Genomic DNA, 26,323 nt, shown 5'->3' with positions numbered 1-26,323 from the left:
TGCTGCACTTCAAATACATATTTTAATCCTTAGGTAGAAGTCATAAACCACACTGAGAATCTGATAAGACTACTAATCTTTTCTCCAGCAAAGTTCACACTCTAGCCAGGTTCAGTGGTACACACCTATAAACTCAGCACTTGAGAGGCTGAGGCAGGAGGATGGTGAATTCCAAACCAGCCTAGGGCACATAGTGACCTTAGAATACTCTAAGCTAGAGCATAAAGTAAAACTCTGTATCTAAAAACCAAGCAAATGGTAAAGGAGAATTGTACATTCTGCTTTAATGTATCCAAGTTTAAAGCATATTCAGTAAAGGACTGGGGTGGGGATGAGTGTTGCTGGGATTGCCCTGCATGTCCAAGACTCTCAGTTCAGACTCCAGGATTAGTGAACTTAATCAACAAGCATTATTTCTGAGTGTCACTGAATCTTTTGTTTTTTCTAGACAGGTTTTCTCTGTGTAGACCTGGCTGTCCTGGAACTCACTCTGTAGACCAGGCTGGCTTTGAACAGAGATTCCTCTGCCTCTGTCTCCCAAGCACTGGGATTCAAGGTGTGCGCCACCACATTATCGAACCTTACGGTTCTAAAAGTCTACCTGATCATAAAGCAACTATCAGGTTTTGTTTTCCTAAAGAACTGAGTCCCATATCTTCCCTACTGGACTTGTCTTAGAAGCGTTACCTCTTTGAATCATCCTCAGTTCTTGGCTCTCAGTGAGTGAGAAACACCTTTTCTCTGTGCCATTCTCACTTTCAAGGATTGACCACTCTCAACATCATGGAACCCTCAACCTCACCCAGGGTCTGACAGGATGCTTGTTTTCTGGGGGAAGTACCCCTTTCTGTGTGTTAATCTATGAATACATGTTAGTCTAAAGGCCCATATAGTAGTGAATGTGGGTAGTAACTGTAGACATAGCAAATTCACATTATTCAGTCACATAAGCCTAGAGGGTGAAGATCATCAAAATAGATGTCACCTAAAAGGATGACCTAGGTTTCATTCTCATTCCTAGTATGGGAAATCCAACCTTTTCTCAATTCCTCTGGTCAGAGCCTCCAGCATATCCTTGAAGCAAATTTCTGTTTGCCTACCAGCAGTTGTATTTAGTATCAGGGCCTCAGAAGCCAGCACAGAGCACAGTCTGATCCCCTTTCTGCTTTTTCTCCGTAAGGCACACTGTCCATTCCCCATTCCAACAACATCAAAGGGGAAAAATATGCGTCTGGATGCACGTAAACATACTGAAAACCAAGGGCAGTAAGTCACCTGTGCATTCCAAGAGCTCCTAAGCAGAATAGGGGCACAAGTCACACCAAAGAATGTCGAATTTCTTCACTATTGCCACGGAAAAAAGATGCTGGTGGAGGATGGGTAGGGGAAGATGAGTTTCAACTCAGAATTGCAACACCACTTCTTTGTTTTGCTAAACTGTCCTGCAGAGTAAACAGTCCATTGTTTCTCAGAGATATTAACAAGACTTCAACTGTGCGATGAGATGCTTGATGCACTATGAAGACACGGACTGTTGAAATAGCTGCAACACGGGAAAAAGCAGAGATTAGGTGTTGAAATTTAGGTGTGTTTGAAAAGCAGCCCCTGGGGAACTGTGCATGCAGGCAGGTAGTATGAGCAGCACAGGCGTTGCCAGGAAACCAAGGCGAGGGGGTGGGTGAAGTAAGAGCCAGTGAAGATAAGTTCATAAAGGCTGTGTTGCTGAAGGGGTTACTGCTGGGAGGGAAGATGGCTCGGTTCTGCTGGGGACAATCTGACAAGCAGCTAGAACCTGCTTCGGAATATCCCATGGGGAGCCTGGGAAGCTAGTACATATAGCTGCCTATTTGTGATCATGGGTTGATAATGGCACTGACTTTAAGCCCCTATGAAAGAAAGCCTTAGGGCCTGAGGCAAGGCTGGCCCAGGTGACTAGCTGCAGAAGAGGCGGGCAACCTTAGAGAGGGAAGCTGTTTTGTATAAGATAAACAGAAAGACTCTTTGTGGGAAGTTACGAAGTATTGGTTATAGGACACCAATTCTAGGCTCTAAATATTCATTCAAATCTGCCATATGCATCAGTCCCTACATCTTTGGAAGAGGGCAGCAAAATAATGCTAGAAAAGTGCCTACATCCCAAAATCACAATCACTGAGGAACTGAGGAGCCAAGGGGCTGAGGAGAAGCTAGACAGTCAGAAGTGAAAGGCCCGGATGCATTTGCAATGATTCTGAATCCTCTTCTCATCCAGGAGGTTAAGGATGGAACAAGTCTATTCTAACTTTACATTTACCACAGGCCCTTGTCCTCTTTTGTGCAGCAGGGCGGCAGCAGAAAGAGCCAGCTGACTAGCTGACTAACATACCTGGCCCTCCTCAGCACCTTGCCCACTCTCATCTGATACTTGCCATCTCACTGCCTTCAACCGAGCCCATAAAAATCTTTAAAATGGCCACTTTCTACCACACAGATAATTGTATATCTGTATGTACTTCTGGTCTGTTCACAGCAGCAAGGAATCGACCCAGATGTCCATCAACAGAGAAATAGATAATAAAACCTGGTACATATATACGGTGAAATTTTATTCAGCCATAAAGAACAACTCTGAACTATACAGGAAAATGTATGGAGTTGAGAAATGTTAATTAAGTGAGGTAACAGTGACTCAGAAAGACAAATGCCACACATCCTTTCCAATATGAGAATCTTAGCTTCTAATTATTATATATGTGTATTTATGTGGGAGTGAGTGTGGTGGGTAAAGGTCAGAAAGCTAGAAAGAGCCCCACGAGAGGGGAAAGGCTTTAATTGAGTGGGGGAGGGAGGGTGACAGGATGAAGGTGAAGGAAGGAGGACAAGGAGATGGAAAGAGAGAAACAGACCCAAAGGAAATACTACAAAAATGCCAAAAAGGAGGGGGCTGGAGAGATGGCTCAGCAATTAAGACCATTTGCTGCTCTTGCAAAGGACTTGGATTCAGTTCCTAGCTCCCAGAAGATGGCTCACAGCCATTGGTAACTCCATCTGATGACTTCTTCTGACCTCTAAGAATATCAAGCAAGCATATGGTACACCAAATTACAGGCATTACACTCATACATATAAAATACATACATATAAAATAAAATAGACCAAAAAAAAAAAAAAAAACCCATTGCCCTAAACACTGAGGTGCCAAACACTCCAAGTTTAATCAGAGAAAAAAGTTCCAGATCCTGCCTGAAGATGGGGAAGGAGTTCTTAAATTTTATCTGGCGTTCCCAGAAATGGCTTAGGTCAAAGCTGCCAGCCAGCCACTCTCCTCCATTGCACCCCGGGCATTAAAAAGTTCCACATGCTCCATGCTGCAAGCATTTCCATTGTGGCTCCTTCTGCTCTGATTTTAGGACCTGTTGACTGAGGGAAAATCACTGGAACTAGAAGAGAAGAGCTGGGTATCATTAGGTTACCTAAAGGGATCTGCTTTTCACTTTCATGCCTGAGAAAACAGGAGTGAGAACAGAGAAACCAGCATATCTGTAGCCATATGGTCTTACTGATTGAAATCTACTTTAAGAATCTACTATTTTCATCCTGTATTAAAGCTTTCCCTAAATCAGACCAAATTCTATTGCAGCAACAAAAATTGCCTACCTGTCAATAGCCAAAAGCAGCCATAGTTTATCTGTACTTGCTGTACCATGACTAGATACTGGAACAGGGTTTAACTCATTCCAGGGCCTGGAGAAAAGAAGCAAAGAGTCTCAGAAATGCTGCCTGTCTGTCCAGAAGGACAGAGATTTCAGTGCTTCTGAATGAGTACTGAATTTTTAAAAGGGGGGTAGAGGCATCTCCTTTCCCTCTCTATAGAAACACTTTCAATTAAAAAAAAAAAAAAACAGTAAGCTAAGTTTTCTCAACCCCTCCACTTATACATTTTTATGTACTTATTTATTTCGTGGGTATATGGTTTTGGGTGTGCATGCATGGGAATTGGTTCTCCCCTTTTCAGTGTGGTTTCTGGGGACTGAACCCAGCTTGTCAGGCTTTGCAGCAAGCATCTTTACCCAGTGAGCCATCTTGCCTATGTTGTTATTGTTTTGGGGGGCTTCTTTATTGTCCTGGCTGGTCAGGAAATCACTACACTGCTCAGGTTGAGCTAGAACTCCCAGTAACCCTCCTGACTTAGCTTCATAAAATCAGGCATAGTCACAAGTCTCCGCGGTTGGCATGACCTGGGGATCTGGGTGTTATACTAATGCCTACCACTGCTGGCTCTTTGTTGCTTCCCAGTGCCTTGCACAGGAAAGCTGGAAGATACATGTTTTAAGAGAAAAAAGTAATTCTGAGTTCATCTTTGTTTTTCTAATTTAAATTTAAGATTACAATGTGTTGGGTTAATTTCCTTGATTTTTATACATTATCTTTTTGCTCTTACATGGAACATAATATCTTCATTCACATTCATACTGATGTGAACTTAGATTTCATTTTAGTTTTTGATAGAGTTATAATAAGTTTCAAAATAAGAATGCTGATATTCTTGCTAACAGTAACTACTAGCTGCAGTTTTAAATTTCTTCACAATTCTTTTTGTCCCATAGGATATGTAGGGAAAATACTATATTTTAAAGTCTCTTAAAGTAATTGTTTTTTCTCCGATGGAAAGGCTACCGACATGTTATATTGTTAGGCTCGTCAGCTTCAATTTGTTTTCAGTTTCTAAAGGTTATTCTTTTCATTTGATTCAATTGTTTTTTTAGTAATACAAAACAACTATGGTACAAAATCAAAAATTACATATTAAGGGACATTTAGAAAGTGTATTTTTCTTTTCTTTTCTAGCCTGTATCTTTTTGTTATCTACAAACACTTTTTTTTGAGAGAGAGAGAAAGAGGGCCTCATGCATCCTAGGATATCCTTGAACTCCCTATATAGCTGAGGATGGTCTTGAACTCCACCCACCCCCAGCTGTTCTAATTCATGGCTTACATGTGTGTATTGCCTGCACATGCATGTGTGTGCAATAGAGGTCAAAGGACAACCTTTGGGACATCTGGAAGAGTAGTCCATGCTCTTAACCGCTGAGCCATCTCTCTAGCCCTCCTGTGTCCATCTTAAAGGTACAGTTTATCCATCATTATTTGATTAAGGGGAAAGTCCTTGTAGAAGTTTCCACCATTCAAAAACATTCACAAATGTTTTTGGGCTGGTGAGTTCATGCCCACTCAGTTGGGATGCACTGGCTGGACCACACCAACACCTCCCAGGAGACGAGGAAGCCCACACTGAACAGCAAGCATGGTGTACTTCACTGACTGGCCATCACCCCCTGGATGGGGCACAGAGTAGGTCACAGCTCAAGTACATGACTGCCTTCAGTTCCAGAAACAGGATCAAGAGACTGCAAACTATTACCTCTCTGTCTACTTAAGAAGCCTACTTTTGAGCTTCTAGCTAGCTCTGTGACATCCATGGGCTTTCCTTTATGCCTGGACTTCTCTATCACTATCAAGCTGACATCTTTCTGAGTGACAGATTCCTCAAACAAGCTCATTCTGATGAACTCTAAAAGTGATTGTTCCTGCTTTCTAGTCCAAGACCATTTTCTCCACCTTGATTCCCTTTGGGACGGCCCCTATAATATCAGAGGCTATGAACTGAATCATCATGGTGAGCCAGGGCCCAGATTAGGCAAACCAACCTGTTGCTTTCTCTCCACTCCATCTTTACAGCAACTCTATAAGGCAGAGTTTTCCAGCATGTTTTTGTTTGTTTGTTTGTTCTTTCAAAAACAAGCCCATGCTGGGCAGTGGTGGCACATGCCTTTAACCCCAGCACTTGAGAGGCAGAGGTGGGTGGATTTCTGAGTTCGAGGCTGGATTTCTGAGTTCGAGGCTAGCCTGGTCTACAGAGTGAGTTTCCAGACAGCCAGGGCTATACAGAGAAACCCTGTCTCACAGTGTATCAAGTTTCTCTTTGGTGTGACAACACAAAACAACAAACTCAAAATAAAAGTAACCCAAGCATATAAGGGATATAGCTCTCAGCAGACAAGGAGCTCCCAGGGGGAACGTTGCTGGTGCAGTGTTGCATTGCCACAAGGATTTCAGGGCTGAGCTCAGGCATAATGATATATGCCTATAAATCTCAGCATGTGGGAGGCTGAACAGAACAGCAGTGAGTTCAAGGCCAGCCTACTCTATATCGTGAGACTCTGTCTCAATGACAAAGAATTTCACGGTTGGGTACTTAGGATTCTGTATTTTTAAAAATAACTTCTCCTCAACCCTACTTGTCCTTCCCTTATATTCTCTAGGCTACAGCTCAGTCATCTGTCTTTTAAGGCAGATCTCCAAAGCTGAGGCAGTTTTTCTGAAAGCCCCAGCTAGTATTTTCTATGTACACCTAAGTGGCCGTTTTGAGCTCTCATGGAAGCTAGGGAATATGATGTCTTCTCCAGTTACATTTCTGCACTAAATAAAATTGTGGAACTTATTAGTAAGGAAGGTGGGAATAGATTTTTGTAGTGGAAAATGTAGTCCCTGCCACAAGATGAATGGGCATAGCAGCATCTTCTCAGTGGGAAGACTAATGAGGAGCAGAGCGGGTAACTTGGAAAGTGATAGCTATAGCACACGCACTGCGTAGGCCCTTACTTCTTGTGTGCTTTATCTGCATAGAGAAACCTCACGCCACCACTTCAATACAGTGTGCTGAGTAACTGATACCATCATCCCCACTCTCCACATCAATCAAACAAACAAATGGAGCAGAGCTTAAAATCAGGCAGAAGGTATGTGCCTGGCTCCAGGACTTGAAGGTAATCCTAAGCTACATAGGCCAGTCTGGGCTACATGAACCCTGAAACAACAACAAAAATGGATACCAGAGTTGAAGAGTTTCTGAAAAAATGCTCCGGGTCACTCAGTCATTGCAAGTGAGAGCTGGCTTAGAACCCACGCCACCAAGTGCCCTGTTTTGCAGCTCCTCGGTGAGGCTTCCCCTGGGGCTCTGTTCAAGTCACAAAGTGGAAAGCTGAGCATCTGGTCTGGAGAGGGAAGGCTTCTCCTGGAATGTGCCTGGCGCCTTCTCTAGAGCTGTGCCCTTTATCACAGTGCAATGTGACAAGAAATCTGATTCTGCTTCTCTCAGGAGGTTTTTCCACTTGTAGCCAAATGTACCCCACTCTTTGCATCCATCTGTCATCCTTGCACACACTAGTGCCATAATTAGGGTTTCAGGGGGCGTTGTTTTGTTTTGTTTCAGGTAAATTTCCAATAGTGATATATAATTCAATTTCTATTTTTTTTAATTTAAAATTCTGAATTGTTTACTTTTATTTGGGAAGAGAAATTCTAAAAGCCCATAAACTACTTTACCCTCCCCCAAATCCTATCTATATGAATAATCACTAACAATCTTCTCTTTGCAAAAGCTTTTAAACTAAGACACAAAAATGCACATATTTATAAGGTACTATATGTCATCTCAATACTGAGTAATGTTTAAAATGAGTTATAAACACAACTACATTCTCAAACATTTATCATTTCCTTACGGTAACATTCGAAATCCTTTCTTCTAGCTTTTTCATACTTACATTACCATCAACATTTTGGATAGACCCTGTTCTTTGACAATAGCCCACCAGAACTTTTAAGTTACGCAACTGTAACTTAGCACCAACTGATGGCTCTCCCCCCACACTTCCCTCCCTGAGACTCTCCCAGCCTCCCTGTAGCCGCCACTCTAAGCCCAGTCTCTACAACATCCACTCTCTTAGATTCCACATATGCCTGAGATGACTCAGTGCTCAGGCTTCTGCGCCTGGTTTCTCTCACTTGACAAATCCATCTCCAGGTCCATCTGCATCATCACAGACAGCAAGGTTTCATCTTTTCTTATAGCTGAATGCTGTCTACTTTGTGCACGTGGCATGGCTTCTTATCTTTATCAGTGGGTAGACAGACACATTGCTGTTTGCATAGCTTGCCTAGGGAATACTGCTGCAACAGAACAATGTAGATGCCTTTCTGACATATAGACTGCCTTTCTTTTGGATGTACACAGCCAGTATTGGGGTTGTTGGATTGTAATGTAATTCCGTTTTGTTTTGTTTTTTAATTTTTAGCAGAACCTCCACACAGTTTTCAATGACTGTATTAACTTTACATTCCTACCAATAGTATGTAAGAATTCCTTCCCTTTTCTTCATGTATGTGTATGTGTGTATGTATATGTGTGTGTGTGTGTGTGTGTGTGTGTGTGTGTGTGTTGGTGCTAAGACTGGACTTGGCATGTATATCGAAGCATTCCTACTGAGACTAGAGGCATGCTGTACTGCATCATTCATGCTGAAGCGAGGTAATATCTCATTGTGGTTTTGATTTGTATTTCCCTGGTGAACCTTACTGCAACTTTCTGAAAGACAGAATGGCAGGAGAGGAAATCAAACACCAAGTCTGCTCTTTTTATTACACTCTAAATGCTATAAATTTGCGTGCATCTTTGAGGGCTCTCAGACCACGGCTGAAGAGATCAACTTGCAATTCTCTAGAATTGCAATCTACTGCTAACCTCTAGAAAATTCAAAGAAAGTTTTCTCTTTGCATTTCCATGTACTGTGTAAGTCAACATTCTTCTCCTCCCTGTGCTTTCTGGATCTCATAAAACTTAAATGGGAGTAATAAACAGCTCAATGCCAGGGCAACACCAATCACATTTTAAAAATATAGTCTTATTGTATTGAATGTCTCGTTACTGTAATTACAGAGCTGCAAGTGCAGTGGATAACACATCGTGTCATTATTTAATTTTATGGAAAAGCTTTCTAAAGTTGTTTGTTGACAGATAATATCAGATTCTGTTTCCATTTTGCCTAAATTGTAGCCTGTGCTAGGATTTTGTATTTTACTTTAATATTTCTTAAAATGTGTTTATCTTTTAGGATCCAACTCCATAGTACTTTATTTCTGTAGAAGATGGACCAGTAATTGCTTGGAAAGTAGTCTGACAGCATGAAACTTCTGTTACAGGGTAACAATAAAGTTGCCACTTTTAAAAATGCCTTGAATAACATCAGTAGAGCATGGTATTAAGTAGTCATTAAAAAGCCTATTTTTTTTTCCACTAAAGCACAACTCCCATCAAAAAGCTTATTTTTGAATAATATGTAATGGCACTGAAAAATGTTCATGGTGTATGTGGAGTGAGTAGCTGTACTCCATGGTCACATTAATCTCACACAGATATTTTAAAAATATAGCAGTATATCAGAATATCAAGATGGGATTCTTTTAAATAGTAGAGTTAAGGGTAAAGATCATTTGAATCTTCATTTTATTATTTTTTCAATCTTCTAAGTATTCTATGATGAACATGAAAAAATTTTAGATTTATTTTTATTTTTATTTAAGCACATGTCTGTGTGTGTCTACAAAGACGTGAGTGCAGGTGCCCACAGAGGTCAGGTGTCAGGTCCTCCTGCAGCTCCTTGCTGTGGGTGGTGCTGGGAACTGGACGTGGGCCTACAGGAGCAGCACATGCTCCTCAGCACTATGCTCTCTCTCCACCTCAGCACACAACTTTTACATTTGAGTCAGGAGGCAAAGGCAGGAAAGTGCTAACTTTGAGAGGCCAGCCTGGTCCACTGAAAGACTACCGCTCCCAAGCACGGTGGCTCAAGCTTATAAACCCAGTACCTGGAAGGCAGAGGTGAGATGACTGCCTGAGCTCACTAGACCATGAGTGCAGGCCAGCCTAAAGGAATAAATAACTTTTTATTTCATCATTTCTTTTTTCTTTCTTCTTTCGTGTGTGTGTATGTGTGTGCGTGTGTATTTTCATGGGTCTGTGTTGTATACACAGGTATGTACTCCTTCCTGTGTGCATACTTTCAGACACCAAAAGATAGCAGGTGTCCTCCTCTCTCATTCGCTATCTATTCCCATGAGTCAAGGTCTCTCGTTGAACCTGGAACTGGACTGGTAGTCAGTGAACTCCACGGATGCTCTGACTGTGTCTCAGAGCTGAAGATACAGTTGCACAAGGCAGTGCTAGGCTTTTTACATGGGCACTGGGACGCAGGTCTGAACGCAGGTCCTCTCATATTTACATAGCAAGCTCTCTTACCCACTGAACCATCTCTTCAGCTGGTTTTTCTTTTTTCCTCTTTCTCTTCCTCCCCCTCCTCCTCCTTTTCTTTTTTCCTCTATGCAAAAGCCCTGGCTGTCCTGGAACTCACTCTGTAGACCAGGCTGGCCTCAAACTCACAGATATTTTCCTGCCTCTGCATCCTGAGTGCTGAGATAAAGGGTGAAGAGCTGGGATTAAGGGCATGAGCCTCCACCACAGTTTAGGAGTTCTTCTTGCTTCAGGGAACTCATCGAATTGCCTGTGTTGAATAGCTGAATTACCCCAGTTCTCTCTCTCTTTTCTTTCTTTTCTTCCTTCCTTTCTTTTTTCTTTGTTTTTCCTTTCTACTTTCTGGCAGGGTTTCTCTGTGCAGCTCTAGCTATGCTGGAACTCACTCTGTAGACTAGGTTGGCCTCAAACTCAGAGATCTACCTGCCTCTGCCTTCCCAGTGCTGGAATCAAAGGCATTCCATACCATTCCCTGGCTCTTTTTTTTTTTTTTTTTTTAAGAGAAGTTTTTCTTATGTGGCTCACAATGTCCTCCAACTTACACCTTCTGCCTTACCTTCCTGAGCACTCTTGGATGTTTTCAAGTTGCTCTCAGTGGAGAAAGGGGATGTACCATACATGGCCCTGAAAGACACTAGCACTGGGTGTGAGGTGCTTTAATTCCAGTGCTACATAGTGCAAGCCAGTCTCAAAAGCAGGTGACAGCAGCTGGGGGACTAGCAAGATGGCTCAGCAGGGAAAAGTTCTTGCTGCACAGAACTTCTGGCTGGAGTCTGCTGCCTGGAACCTACAGGGAAGAAGGGAATCGACTCCTGGCTCCTTCACCACCCAAGCCGGGGCATGAAGCGTGCTCTCCCTGTTCTTTTCCACTGCCCACCCCCTCACACACACTAATAAAGTTTTTTGATCTGGAAAGCTGCTCTTGCTGCACCCAGAGTTTCAGATCTGCAAGGTAAAACAGTTCTACACAGCTGTTTCCCAACCATGTGACTACTGAACTACCAAATTATACATTTTAAAATGCCTTAAGATGACAGGCATGAAGGCTCCCACCTGTAGTCCCAGCCCTTGGGAGGCTGAAGCTGGAGGGTGCCCTGAGTTCAGCTGCACAGAGTTCCAGGTTAGCCTGAGCTATGAAACCACCACCGAAACAAAACAAACAAACAGACAGACAAGAGGGCTAAGCGGGGAAAGTCTGGAGTTGTTTTGATTGTTTAGCACAATGTCTGTAAACATCTCTTTGCAGTGTGAGGAGCAAACCTAGATTCTCATTCGTGCCAGGGAAGTAGTCTAGCATTCATACAGATTCCTGGCCCTCTTCCACAACATCGTGTGCATGTGTGATCACAAAGGGTATTAGAATATACCAGTCAGGAGACTTTTTAGGAGTTTTTGTTTGTGTTTTTTAGTTTATGATAGTTAAGAAAGAGCAAATGAGCCGGGCGGTGGTGGCACACACCTTTAATCCCAGCACTTGGGAGGCAGAGGCAGGCAGATTTTTGAAGTTCAAGACCAGCCTGGTCTACAGAGTGAGTTCCAGGACAGCCAGGGCTACACAGAGAAACCCTGTCTCGAAAAGGAAGAAAGAAAGAAAGAAAGAAAGAAAGAAAGAAAGAAAGAAAGAGAGAGAGAGAGAGAGAAAGAGAGAGAGAGAAGAGAGGGAGAAAGAGGGGAGAGAAAGAGAGAGAAAGAAAGAAAGAAAGAAAGAAAGAAAGCAAGCAAGAAAGAAAGAAAGAAGGAAAGAAAGAAAGAGCAAACGTGAAAGAATTCTCCATTCTCTCCCTAAACACAGGACATAAAGTTTCCCTTTGCAAAGGTAACTCATGCTTCCTTTTGTCAAGGCCTCTCCCCTCTTTCTCTCCAGGATATACAGATATAGAGATAGAGATAGAGATAGAGATAGAGATAGAGATAGAGATAGAGATAGAGATAGAGAGAGAGAGAGAGAGAGATAGAGATGATAGAGATAGAGATGTTGGGAGGTTTTTTATTTTTTTGAGATACATTCTCTCTCTATAGTTTTGGAGCTAGGCTGGTCTTAAACTCACACAAGTTCTACCTGCCCCTGCCTCATAGGTACTGGGTGAACCACTTTGTTGGTTTATTCATCAAAACAGAGTTTTTGTGTAGTCCTGGCTGTCCTGGAACTTGTTTTGTAGAGCAGGTTGGCCTTGAACTCACAGAGGATGAACCACTCTTAATCGCCCAACTCACCTTATCTGCAGAACCTGAAGACCATACTGCATCTTTATGTACCATGTGTTTCATAGTCACTAGGGTAACTGCCTCCAGAGCCCACATTCCGTTCCTCTGCCCTCACTTCTCTGCCATTTATTGCCCATTGTTACAGTGAACTATAAGCTCCTAGGCCCAAATACTTTGAATTTTCAATTATTTTCTGTTACGTCTGTGTGTATTGGACATAGATCTTTTTTTTTTCCTGCCAATCTATTGTATTTTTAGTTCTATGTTCATTGGGGATGGGGAGCTGTTTTGTTTTCTATTTTGAGACAAGGTCCACTATCTAGCTCTAGTTGGCCTGGAATTCACTGTGAAAGACTAGGCTGGGATTGAATTCATAGAGATCCACCTGCCTCTGCTTCCAAGTTCTGGGATGCTCCCAGAAGGGCCTCAAATTGTTTACGTAGCATAGGATAATCTTGAACTTGTTTTGGGGGAAAGGTTATTTTATTGTTTTATTTATGTGAATGTGCACATCTTCAAGAGTCCACACCTGCACATATTCTTGCAGGCCAGTAGAGGGCATCAGCTCCCCAGGAGTTACAAGTGATTGCTGGGAACCAAATGCTGGTCCTCTGAAAAAGCAGCAAGTGCTCTTAATCTCTGAGCCATCTCCTCAGCTCCTGTTATTGGACTTCTGATCCTCCTGCCTCTACTTCCCAAGAATTTAGTTTCAGACCTCAGAACAAAGGACTGAGGTGAATATTTTACATACTAAAGCAGATCTTGCTTCCAGATTCTCCCAGCATTCCTCAGTCCCTACCTGACATACCCTGCCCCAGACCCTAAAATTTCCAGCCTAGAGGCTGAACTGCCCTTTCCCCTAGAGGGTCTACCCTAGGGGAATCCTAACATTTTTGGTCTCCCTGCTCTCTCCTTCTCTCCTTCTTTCTCTGCAAGAGCTCTTCTCCTTCCCCTCTGTCTCCCTTCCCATCTTGACTTCCCTGGACTTCTTCCTTGGGGCCAGTGCACTCACCTGAGAACAGCTTCCCAATAAACCTGCATTTAATATAATCTAATCTGGTTTGAATTGGCTCATTTCTCCAGTGGAGAAAGAGTCTATCTCACCAAGTATTGGGACTGACAGGCACATGTGCCCTATGCAATGACAGGAAACAGACCCAGGGGACTCCTGTATGCTAGGCAGGCATTCCTCAAACTGAACTACATCCCAACTGTGTAAGCAGCACCTTTGAACATCAGACAACAAAGGCCAAGTCTCATTCCCTATGTCCCAATGACAACTGGAGCAAGTCATTTATTATCACTTCTTGGAATAAAACAAAATATATTGGGGGGGGGGGGCAGGCATGGCTTGAGAGTTGGTTTAGTGGTTAAGAACATTTATTGCTCTTGTGGAAAACCCAGATTTGGTTCCCAGCACCCTCACAGTGACTTACAGCCATCCATCATCACTCTGTTCCAGAGGATTCAATGCTGCCTTCTGTTCTCTGCAAAATATAGACTTTTCCCCCTCTGAATTTCAGATATATATGATTATGATAGGAAATAAGATTTAAAATAAGTAACATACATCTATAGTACAAAGAGAAAGGGAGAAAAGCCTAGTATTTCTTAAGCAAACTGCTGTTGTTATTGTTTTGAAAAGGGGTCTAATTATGTATTCCTCCTGGCAGACATAGAACTAAGTATGCAGACCAAGCTGGCCACACACTCACCTGCCTTTGCCTCCCAAGGGCTAGAATTAGAGGCAGGTGTGTGCTTTCGTGTCAGGCTTGTTTATTTTTTTGTCTTTTTGTTTATTTTTGAAACAATGTTTTACAATACAGTGCAGGCTGCCCTCAACCTTTTGATTCTCCTGGCTCTTTAAAAATGTTTCTATGTATCAAAATTTTCCCTTTCTTCTGCTGCAGGTTGAATATGCTAGGCAATAGCTCTACCTCTGAATTCATCCATCCTACTTTCTAATTAATGATTTACCCATGGATCCCTTGGTTACAGAATCACAGTAATATTTTATGCAAATAACTTTCCTGAAATCAATAACCTGATTTTAAGAAAACTGAAATATCTGCAGAAGGTTCAGCTTAGGCAACCACTAAATCATGAGTTGCTATTATTATTTCATTGTTTTGTTTTGTTGTAATTCAATGCTGGTAATTGGCCACTAGTTTTTTTTTTTTAATTAAAAAAATTACACTTATTTATTTATGGTGTATGGGGAAGATCAGAGGGCAACTTTCCAGGGCTGGTGGTTATCATTACATTTGACAGGAGGTGCCTTAACACCTGAGCCATCTTGCTGGTCCTATTTTATGTTTTGATTCAGACTTTAGTTTTTACTCCTAGAAAAAAGTCCAACTAACTAGGTAGTTGTGGTGCACACCTTTAATCCCACCACTCTCACAGGCAGAGGCAGGTGGATCTCTGAGTTTAAGGCCAGCCTGGTCTACAGAGTGAGTTCTAGGACAGACAGGCTACACAGAGAAACCCTGTCTGGAAAAATCAAGCAAACAAACAAAAGTCCAACTTTAGAGAAAATAAAATGGTTATCTATGGACCAAAACAATTAACAAAGAAAAATTAGTAGACCCTGCACCCAGACCCAAACTCAATCTGTGCTGATCCTGAACCCGACATATACCCCTGCCTCTTCTTACTATTTTAAATTTAAAAACAAACAAACAAACAAAAAAAAAAAATCTGAGCTAGAGAGACAGCTCAGTCAGTAAGACACTTGTGTCCAGGTACACGGACCTCAGTTTAGAACCCTGACACCCAGTAAACAGCCAGATCCAGCAGAGTATCTATAACCCAGTAACATTGGAAGCAGGATAAAATTAGCCAGGCAGAATAGGGATCCCAAAATACCATTTCTGAAAACATCTTTCCAGGAGGCCAGGAAGCCAGGACAGTTCTGGTCCCTTGTTTCTTCAAGTGCGGTTCTGCATGAGCCTGTGAGGGATTCTGAGGAGCCCACTGGTCCAGCTAGACAGACTAGCCTGACCCCAACCACACCTCACTCACACATTACTGGCCTAAGGCCTTTTTTTATTATTATTAGATATTTTCTTTATTTACATGTCATAATGATATCTCCTTTCCCAGTTTCCCCTCCAAAAAAAGAAAAAAAAACAAAACAAAAAAAACCTGTCCCTCACCTCCCCACCCCCAGCCTAAGGCCTTTTAAAAGCCTCAGACTAAGCCCAAATGATTTTCTATTCTCAGGGACCTGCACCTGCTAGAGTGAGCTCTGCTTTCTCTTAATCTTCCCCATGAATCTATACTAAATCACTCTAACCCTGAACTAAAGCCCAACTGAGCTGAGAGAAAGGCCTCTATCAAACTTTAAGACACCTTATGTTCCCACATCACCAGCACTGGGAGACAAAGATAATCCCTGTAGGTAGCTGAATCTGTGAACCCCAGGTTCAAGGAGAGACCCGATTTTAAAATAAAATGGAGGCTGGGCATGGTGCTGGACACCTTTAATCCCAGCAGTTGGTAGACACAGGTCAACAAATCTGTGAGTTCAAGGCTGCCCTTGTCTACAGAGTAAGCTCCAAGCTAGCCAAGGCTACTATATAGAGAGACCCTCTCTCAAAAACCAAATTAATAGCCTGGCAGTGGTGGCGCACGCCTTTAATCCCAGCACTTGGGAAGCAGAGGCAGGCGAATTTCTGAGTTCGAGGCCAGCCTGGTCTACAGAGTGAGTTCCAGGACAGCCAGGGCTACACAGAGAAACCCTGCCTCAAAAACAAAAACAAAAACAAAAACAAAAAAAAAAGAAAGAAAGAAAAAAATTAATGAACAAATGAGGGCTGGGAAGATAGCACAGTGAGTCAAGCATTTGCTGTGCACATAATAGGACCCAGCATCCACATTAAGTTAGGAGAGTCTAGGGGTCATCTGAGCTCATCATGTATCAGAACCAGAGATTGCTAATTCCTGGAGCAAGTAGTCAAAAGGCATAGAGACCTTGCCTCAAAATAAAAGGTAGAAAGCAATCAAGGAAAGCACCTGACATCAGCCTTGGACTTCACATGCAGTCTCATGCGCATGCGCACCTCCACATGCAAACTCGAATACCCAGGGCCACGCACAACACACACATATGCAGAAAAAAAAGAAGAAAAAAATCAATGGCAGCTGGGAATATCACCACACATTAGTTAGCTCAGCACCTAGGGGGCTAAAGCAGGAGGATCACAGCAAACTCAAAGCCAGCCTGGGCTACACAGGCGGTTTCAAAAAAAACCTAGCTGAGATAGATAGATAGATAGATAGATAGATAGATAGATAGATACATACATACATACATACATACATACATAGATACATAGATACATAGAGTTAAAGCTCATAGTGATCACATCAATAGTGTAGAATTTAAACAATAAAAGTGCTGACGTGTGACAAGAGCAGAAGGGCTTTGTGGGTCTAGTCAATGCTTTCACTATAGTGCACAGAGGGTATCTAGTTGGACTGCTTTCAGAAGTCTACTTCTCTGACACATGACTGCTCCATAGCTAAGCTCCTTGGGCTTGTTTTGTGAACTTCATCATTCTTTACAATGTGTTCAGGTTTTACGAGGGTAACATTAGGGATATGCTTTTCCTGTTCTTATAAACCAAGGTGGGCCTCCAATTCCGGATCAACTTGCCTCAAGAACTGAAATTACTGGCTTGTTTGTGCTAAACCCTTGTTTTCGCCGCTCAGAAGAATTCAGCAGGAAGAGTGTCAGGGAAGGATGCAGGGTGGAGACCGGCAAACTGCTATCCAAGAGTGAGCAGGGTAGGAATGAGACGTGCCTGAAGGCAATGTCTTGTCTAAAATGAAAGCTGTCACAACTTAGCCACCACCTACTGCAGTCTCACAGGGACTCTATCCTGGTGTACCCAGACAAGCTAATTCGTTTCATGAAGAATCAATAATCTAAGTGGCCATTAAAGCTGTCTTGATTTTTTTAATGTTGGGAGTAAATTCAAATTGTAAAACTACAGTGTAAACAAGAATGCAGCGGCTGTGACATGTCCCTAGGCTGCCAATTTTCCCACTGAGAAATGCTAAACCAGCTAAACCAGCTCCACCAGAGGCTGAGGAAATGTGCTTCATTTGAGTCCTTTTTCTTTCCTAGAACGTTATGTTTTGGAAAACTCCTGATATAGTGACATCATATTTATAATTATGAGCATTTAATGAGAAAGTAGCATTATTTGAGTAGGTAGCTGGGAAGGGCCTGATTTTTGACACAAGGCCAAGGATACTGTCACCTCACTGGAGTATAACAGATTTTTTTTTAGCTACAGGCAAAACACATTTTCTTTCCCAGGGCAGTTGAGTTAGAAGATTTGCCTCCCTTGCTTACTAAGAGAGGAAATACTTCTTCCTCTACTCAGGGCAGCTGCAACCAGTTCTCCCAGAGAAATCATTAAACCTGAAAGATCCCGAGCACGGAGCCCAGAAGACGTGGCTGCCCGCCGCCAACCAGCCTCCCAGCTTCCCCACTGATCCAGCACAGGCACCTTTCAGGGGTAAGTGTTTGTTTGCTCGTTCCCCCACCCCCACGCCAAAACTTCATCCTCCCTCCCTACCTACCACTCCCAGGAAAGTGAGTCAGACAGACAGTAGGTAAGAAAATCAATTTAAATCCTTTTATCTAGATCTCATTTGAATTGGCATTTGGCTTATTGTGAAGGCTTATTCAAATTAGAGAGAAAATAGAAGCTGCTCCCCACATTTCCGAAGGGAATTAGAGCCTTGTGTGTCTTAGAGAAAAAGATGTAGAGGCTGTCTTCTAGCTGCCACCCCCCTGCCATCCTCCAGGCTCAGTTCCTCTAGGGAATAATAAAAATTAAAAGCAAGAATTTAGACAAGGCTTTGTCCTAGGTGGCCTTTAAGAATTCTTGGTTTAACTGGAATAAAAATGACCCTATAAGGCAGGGCTGCTTGGCTTCTCCATGCAAACCCCTAGGGCCACTAAATCTGTGTCTGTGAATCCATTTCCGTCATGAGAAGCTTCGCGTGCTTCCTGCCTCACAGTGCAATCAAATAAAGACCCAAAACCTCATGTCTAGCCCTGTCTACCATGAAGCAGCAGGCCCAAGAAAGGGTCCTGACATATGAGGTAGTTAGCACCCTGAATAACCGGAAAGAGTTAAAAGGTGAGTCCTTTATTCACAATCAACTGCTTTGTGAGAAAATGCCCCATAGACTGTTTTTCTTTTCTTTTCTTCTTCTTTGTTTTTTGCAAACAACTACAGCATGATTCAATTTGATCACAAACAAAAATTAATATGACCACCACTTATACTCCTGCAAACGTCTATTTCTGAAACTATCGTCAGTACTTGGGAATTTAGAACAAGCATGCTGCCATTTTAACATCAGGCAAGGGAAGGAAAGAGCCATGACATCCTCAATCATATAAAAAGGTGGAAACCAAGTTGCTAACCCTAATTTTTTCTTAGTAGGACATGGGGTAGGAAGAAGAAGATGCCCACTTAAAATCACTGCATTCGCCGGGCAGTGGTGGTGCACGCCTTTAATCCCAGCACTTGGGAGGCAGAGGCAGGTGGATTTCTGAGTTCGAGGCCAGCCTGGTCTACAGAGTGAGTTCCAGGACAGCCAGGGCTACACAGAGAAACTCTGTCTCGGGGGGGAAAAAAAAGAAATCACTGCATTCAATTACTACACATGAACTTTTTGGTTTTTGTTTTTTGTTTTTCAAGACAGGGTTTTTCTGTATAGCCCTGGCTGTTCTGGAACTCACTCTGTAGATCAGGCTGACCTCGAACTCAGAAATCCGCCTGCCTCTGCCTCCCAAGTGCTGAAATTAAAGGCATATGCCACCACTGCCTGGCAACAAATGAACTTTTTAAAAAGATCTATTTATTTATCTATATTATGTATATGTGTGATCTATCTGCATGTACACCTGCATGCCAAAAGAGGGCATCAGATCACATTAAGGATGGTTGTGAGCCACTGTGTGGTTGCTGGGAATTAAACTCAGGACCTTAGGAAGAGCAACCAGTGAGCTGAGCCATCTTAACCACTAAGCCATCTCCCCAAATACACATTTTAAAAAGTATAGTATATTCTAATCATCTAAAAGTAAACTTTCAAGCATCCATGGAAAAAAGTTATGTTTATGGTGTGTGTGGGGGGGAGGGGTCCTTGGACCCAAAATAATATGATAGGGGTGTTATACTGTCGCTGAGCCCAATTGTCCCTAAAGGAATGTAAGCATACACATATTCCCTTAAGAGGTTCCTTTAACTCCTCTAGCAGATTTTGAAGTAATGAAACTGCCCCGAAATCCTTCTGTCTGGGAGAAGCTATTGCTGCCCTTTCCTTCCTCTTACTCAATCAGTTCCATAAGCATCTCTTCCAACAAGGAGAGACACACCCTGACAGGTAAGTCTTTTAAAAGACTGGTTTTAGAAATCAGGGTGTTTAGGAAGAAACCCCAAACCCTACCATTGTCAGAGGAAGCTCTCTTTCTCTTTATAAACATTTATCTTATACAGAGTGAGCTCCAGGACTATACAGAAAAACCCTGTCTCAAAAAATAAAACAAAAAAAAAAGAAATTTATGTATTTATCTGTTTGTGTATGTGTGTGAAGAAGCTCTCTTTCTCTTTACTGTGTGAAGTGTGTGTGTGTGTGTGTGTGTGTGTGTGTGTGTGTGTGTGTCACACCATACATGTAGATGGCAGAGAACAACTCTGGATTCAGTTCTCTCCTTCCACCACTTTGATTCAGAGAATAAAACTCTGGTCATGAGCTTGGAGACAAATGCCCTTAACTACTTGCTAAGCCATCTCCACGGACCCAAAGAGGCTCTCCTAACAGATCTCCATTGACTTTCCAATCTAACCAGTGTCCCAGACAGCCTACAGGACGGCCACTGCATGAGTAATATTAAAGGATGAAAGGTCTCTAGTAAATTTAAACAAGTCAGAGGGGATATTCAAAGCATGATACAGTGGCATACACCTACTAGAGAGGCCAAGACAAGACAATCATTTGAAGCCAGCCCAGGTAGTCGACTGAGAGAAAACATGAAAGATGCTCTTCAAATATAACTAACTACAGAGCTTACTAAAGATAGATTTTTTTTGTTGTTATTGTTTTGTTTCATTTTGTTATTTACCATACCAATTTAATTCACTGTATTTTGGGCTAACTTAAAAGCTAAACAAGCATATCTCTACACTCTGGTTTTAGGTGGTAACTAGTACACAGAGATAAGATACACATTCTGCGTTTTAGTGTGTATTGTGTATAAATAAATTATGCTTGACACACAGTATAACCCTTAATCCATGTCTTTTCTCTTATTGCTTTTTCCAGTCTTTGCTACTGGCTGCTTCCTGTTCAGTAGCAAAACAAAAACTGTGTTAAGTAACCGAAACTTCTTGAAATTCTCCTAAAAAGCTCCTTTTATGGATAAAACTGAGCTTCTGTGTGATGACAGAACCCAGGTATTCCCAGGAAGAGACAGAGTAGCCTGCAGCACTAACAATTCCCCCCTACTGCCCCTAGCAACTACACAAATCCATCAAATCAGAAGAGAAATATGCCAAGATCGTCATGCATGCTTATCGCTGCGAAATCAGGAGACTCCCTGGGGCAAGTAGAGAATGTGCGTCCTTCTAGGCCCTAGAAGACGCTAGAATCTAGGGTAAAGGGAAAGAGTCCCAACAGTGACTCTACCTTCCACCTAACTCCCAGAATAAAAATGACATCTTGTGATTTTTCTACGTTTGGTTCTAAATAACAAATAGATAGAGTCTCCTCTCAATATGTAGCCATGGCTGGCCAGAACTTGGTATGTAGAATAGGCTGGCCTTGAACTCATATATATCTACTCGCCTCTGCCTGACTCTCATGCCCTGCTTATGACCATTTTTAAAGCTGACCTTTTAATGGCCTAATGATGCTCAGTTTTAAATATCATGTGGTCAGGTTCATGGAGCATACCGAAGTCAATGTAGGTAGGTCTTCAGCAGGAAGCCAGCAGCATCCAAGCTTACTCACTTTCAGTCTCCATATTACTTAGCCCTTGAGCTTCTGAACTGAGGCCTGTCTCCAACAAAAGTACATATGACCAGAGCCACAGATAGTGAATGGGTCGTAAGGGCTCAAAATCCATTTTTTAATTTCCTTGGAGTAAATGGAGCTCTCTTACTCTACACGTAAAAGAAAATTTAAAACACATGAACAGGATTCCATCTCTTCACTAACAGAACAGACTGACCCTCAGTTTTGTTTTGTTTCAAAAAATCTCAGTCTAGTGAGATAGTTTGGAGGGTCACAGCACTCACCATCCAACTTAAGAACCTGAGTTCAATCCCAGAGTCCACAAGGTGGAAGGAGAGAACGGCCTCCTACAACTTGCCCCTGACCTCCATCTACATACCAGGTAAAATGTAATTTTGAAAAATCTCTCCTAATCAACCCTATAGTTTCTAGTGGGTTAAACAACTCCCCTTTGACATTTTCTAGCTTCTAGTCCATTGTTACCTCCATAACTTGACTTTTCATAAGCAAAGGCCTCTCCAGATAAAGGAGAGGAAGCTTCAAGCAGTAGGGCAGCAAGCAGTGGTGATTCCCCACTAAACAGTAACAACAAAGCAGGCAATGCTACAAAGATGGCTCTGGGAAGTAACCAATCCACACCTGAGACTCACTGCTCACTCCCTTTCTGGAATACATGAGGCTCTGTCTTGTAGAAAAGAAAAAAGAAAAAAACTGGGACTGGAAAGACGGCTGGCAGTTAAGAGTACTGAATATTCTTCCAGAGGACCAGAGTTTGATGCCCAGCACCGACATGGGGGCTCACAACCATGGGTAACATGATTCTGGGAGATCCAACCCCCTTCTAGCCTCCATTGGCACTGCATGCATGCACTGCAGATAGACATGCAGACAAATGGCCATGCACATAAAATAAAAAGAAGTAAATCTTAAAAAGAAAAGAAAAAACTACACTCAAAGTCCAATTTTTTTTTTTTTTTTTTTTTTTTTACACAGTGTCATTCAAAAGTCAAAGAAAAGCTGTTTGAGGTGGCCAGAAAGTGTGCACAGATGAAGTGACTGGAAAACCCCCTCCCTTTCAATCTGGAGTTGGAGGTTATATTCAAACACCACGACAGCTTGGCTCCTCACACAACATTAACAGGTAAGCACTTTGGGTGTTTGCTTTCCTCAACCTACAGAAGATTTATTTACAAGGCAGCTTTTAGACCAGCTGGCAAATAAGATAGACTCCTCATACTTCATATCTCTGGTCTTGTTAAGTGTTTGGGGGCAATTTTCTCAGCATCCATTTAGTTAGCAACTCAAATATGGATTTTTAAGTAGTAGTAAACCCAGAATGCCATATACTGTTGTGAAAAGTTCACTGGAGAGAAAGTAGAAGTGGACCTTAGAACTGAAAACAAGTTGTTGGTTTTTTGTTTTTGTTTTAAGATTAAAGGGCAAGAAATTTTTCATGCAGTGATTTGATGTGTTTGCCACACTGTTACTGCTCATCCCTTCTGAAGATAAATGGTATAATTATTTAAAAAAGACAAGCACTTTTATATAAATAAAAATACCTCACACCAATTTAGTTGGACTCAAAGTCTATGATTCAGTGAAGTTCTATACAGTGAGAACAGGCACTCAGAACAGACGCTGTAGCACTTCACATGGGATTTTCTTCTTCCTCCCTTCTTCCCTCCCTTCCCCCCTTCCCTCTCCTTTCCTTCCCTCTCCTTCCCTTCCCTTCCCTCTCCTTCCCTTCCCTTCCCTCTCCTTCCCTTCCCTTCCCTCTCCTTTCCTCCCCTTCCCTCTCCTTCCCTTTCCTTTCCTTCCCTCTCCTTCCCTTTCCTTTCCTCTCCTTTCCTTTCCTTTCCTCTCCTTTCCTTTCCTTTCCTTTCCTCTCCTTTCCTTTCCTTTCCTTTCCTTCCCTTCCCTTCCCTTCCCTTTCCTTTCCTCTCCTTTCCTTTCCTTTCCTTTCCTTCCCTTCCCTTCCCTTCCCTTTCCTTTCCTCTCCTTTCCTTTCCTTTCCTTTCCTCTCCTTTCCTTTCCTTTCCTTTCCTTCCCTTCCCTTCCCTTCCCTTTCCTTTCCTCTCCTTTCCTTTCCTTTCCTTTCCTTCCCTTCCCTTTCCTTTCCTTTCCTTTCCTTTTCTTTCCTTCCCTTTCCTCTCCTTCCCTTTCCTTCCCTTCCCTTCCCTTCCCTTCCCTTTCCTTTCCTTTCCTTTCCTTTCCTTTCCTTTCCTTTCCTTTCCTTTCCTTTCCTTTCCTTTCCTTCCCTTTCCTTCCCTTCCCTTCCCTTCCCTTCCCTTCCCTTTCCTTTCCTTTCCTTTACTTTCCTTTCCTTTACTTTACTTTACTTATTGGTTTTTCAGGGTTTCTCTGTGTAGCCCTGGCTGTCCTACAACACACTCTGTAGACCAGGCTGGCCTTGACCTCAGAGATCTGCCTGCCTCTGCAACCCAGGTGCTGAGATTAAATGTGTGTGCCACCATGGCCCACCTAAGAATTTTATACCTTTATTGTCAAATATATTTTATGTACTTATAGACTACCAAAACAGAAAACTTCCCAACAGAGTCAGAACTGGAAACTAATTACCTTCACATCCTCTTTCACAATGCAGGTCCATTACCAGCATTTAGCCCTTCCTCATCCCCTAATATTTAGCCTTCCTTGTTCACTTTTCTGCATGTTATACATACATACATATATATATACTTATACATATATGTAATATTACATATTCTAAGTCCAACCATTTTCTGCAAATTTTGTAATTTCATTTTTCTTTGAAGGTAAATAGGATTCTATTTTATATAAATACCAAATTGTCCATTCATTTGTTGATAGACAACCATGTTGCTTCCAGTTCTTTGGTATACTCAATAAAGCAGCAATAAACATGGTTATTCAAATATTTCAATGATAAGGTGTGGAGTTTCCTGGGTCTATGCCTACGAGAAAAACAGCAGGGTCGTACAGTGGTTTTATCTACCTACCTATCATCTATCTATTTATCTATCTATCTGTCTATCTATCTATCTATCTATCTATCTATCTATCTACCTACCTACCTACCTACCTACCTACCTATCTATCTATCTATCTATCTATCTATCTATCTATCTATCTATCTAAGCAGTCTCCAAACTGATTTCCATAATGCCTGTGTTAATTTGCATCCCCACCAACAGTGAATAAATAAGTTGTCCCTCCTCTCTACTTCTCTATAACATTTGTTGTTAGATGGTTAATGATAGCTACTCTGACTGGAGTGAGGTGATATCTCAAAGTAATTGTTAACAGCTTCTGTTGATTTTACTAGCACATTTCTTTCTTCTCCCTGTGTTTCTGAAATTTCATTATCAATTACAATTACCTCTTAAATCAATCAGTCTCTTGGTTCTCTAAAAACAGACTTCAGAAGCTGAGGAATGGTATGTCTCTGTCTGGTTGTCTGCCTGGGTCTTCTCTTGAAATAAGAGGGTACCATATACCTTATCATTTATGGGTTATGCTCTGCCACACCTTTTCCCTGTCACACAAGGTCACCCCACCCCACTCCCCCTGTATAAGGTCTTGCATGCTGCATACCACAAGGCACTCAGGAGTATGTGCAAAAGTCATACGCAGTCCCCATCTGAACGCTGAACAGGAGGACAGACCAGCTGACCCCCCTCAGGCAATGGCTAAATCCACAGCCCAGCCAGTATTAAATCCTGAAATGGTAGGTTAACTCATCACTTTGCTCCCAACCACCCCACTCCCTATCTTAAAATCCTTGTGCCCCTGGACTCATTTGAATTAGTACTGAAGGATTAAAAACTAGACGTGGCTACCGGAAGAAGGCTGATGGTGACTCAGTTTCCTGGAACCAGGAGGCTTAGCCTTTCTCAAGGTGCAACAGGGAGTGATCAGGAAACCGCCACTCAGTCTTCTCGGACCTAGAGGAATGAAACAAGGTAGAATCCAAGCATACCAAAATTAGGATTATCCTCCATATTTGTTTTGCCCCCACCCTTCTACCAAGACCTTTTAAAATGAATATCAAGCCTGACCTGTGTTTGACCCCTGAAACACAGTGGAAAGTTGTCTGACCCTCACACTAGCATCATGGGACACATACATATACACATCTCACACACTCGCACATACATGCACGCACACTTTCCACCCTACTGTCTTCCATAAGGGTTTAGTCAGACTGTACCTGGCCTGCTGTGAGGGTTCTTCTTTTAGACAGACCTCCACACATGATTTCATGATGGGTAATAGGTTATCTACTGAGTATGGGTCTAAATATGAAGCCCTATGTATCATGTGCTAATATTTTTGTACCTGCTTTCTGCTAAGATTTTACCAAATGTGATAGAAATCTGTACCCATACATTTCAATTTGCACATAATTCTTTTAAAAAATTGATTATAATTATTTTATTATTATGACTAAGGAAGTCAAAGGGTGCCTTTCAGGGTCTGCTTTCCTCTCCCACAGAGCTTCAGGGATCAAGTTCAGGCCCTCCAGTTCCATGACAAACACTTCCTTGTCAACTCCATAATTTTTTTTGTTGTTGTTGTTGTTGTTGTTTTTTGGAGAGAAGGTCTCCATATGTAGCCCAGGCTGTCCTGGAACTCCTACGTTGACCAGGCTAACCTCAAAGACCTTCTTCTTCCTCCACCGAGCTGAGATTAAAGGTGTGCACCACCACACCTGGCCAAACTCCACAAGTCTTTTGTTCTGGATCTTTGAGACAGGGTTTCTCTGTGTAGCCCTGGCTGTACTGGAACTCACTCTGTGGACCAGGCTGGCCTCGAACTCAGAGCTCCTCCTGCTACCACCACCCAAATTCTTAATATACTGCAGTGAATTGTTAAATTTTATTTAATTAATTTTAAAAAAAGATTTATTTATTTATTATATGTAAGTACACTGTAGCTGTCTATAGACACACCAGAAGAGGG

The 26,323-nt window shown here is 42.2% G+C and overlaps 1 protein-coding gene and 1 long non-coding RNA gene across 3 annotated transcripts in view; one reads left to right on the top strand and one right to left on the bottom strand.

Annotated features, from left to right (window-relative positions):
• Nucleotides 1-1,326: 1,326 nt before the first annotated feature.
• On the bottom strand, nucleotides 1,327-12,368 carry LOC116088507. Of its 2 annotated transcripts, XR_004117914.1 has the most exons (3): nucleotides 12,344-12,368; nucleotides 3,637-3,723; nucleotides 1,327-1,543 (listed from the first exon to the last, which is right to left on the bottom strand). It is a non-coding gene; the product is annotated as an uncharacterized LOC116088507 (long non-coding RNA). The 2 variants fall into 2 exon arrangements; XR_004117913.1 differs by lacking the exon at nucleotides 12,344-12,368 and having other exon boundaries at nucleotides 3,637-3,731.
• Nucleotides 12,369-17,446: 5,078 nt separating this feature from the next.
• The window catches only part of Gpr1 (G protein-coupled receptor 1), a 33,658-nt gene continuing 24,781 nt past the window's right edge, over nucleotides 17,447-26,323 (top strand). The window contains exons 1-2 of the mRNA XM_031367719.1: nucleotides 17,447-17,865; nucleotides 22,373-22,520. The gene's annotated coding sequence lies outside the window, so the exon portion shown is untranslated. The remainder of the gene's footprint in view (nucleotides 17,866-22,372; nucleotides 22,521-26,323) is intronic.

This window comes from Mastomys coucha, unplaced genomic scaffold (genome assembly GCF_008632895.1).
Source record: "Mastomys coucha isolate ucsf_1 unplaced genomic scaffold, UCSF_Mcou_1 pScaffold14, whole genome shotgun sequence".
NCBI classification, from domain to species: domain Eukaryota; kingdom Metazoa; phylum Chordata; class Mammalia; order Rodentia; family Muridae; genus Mastomys; species Mastomys coucha.
Note: the sequence above shows the minus strand (reverse complement) of the source record. Positions and strands in the feature narration are given on the sequence as shown.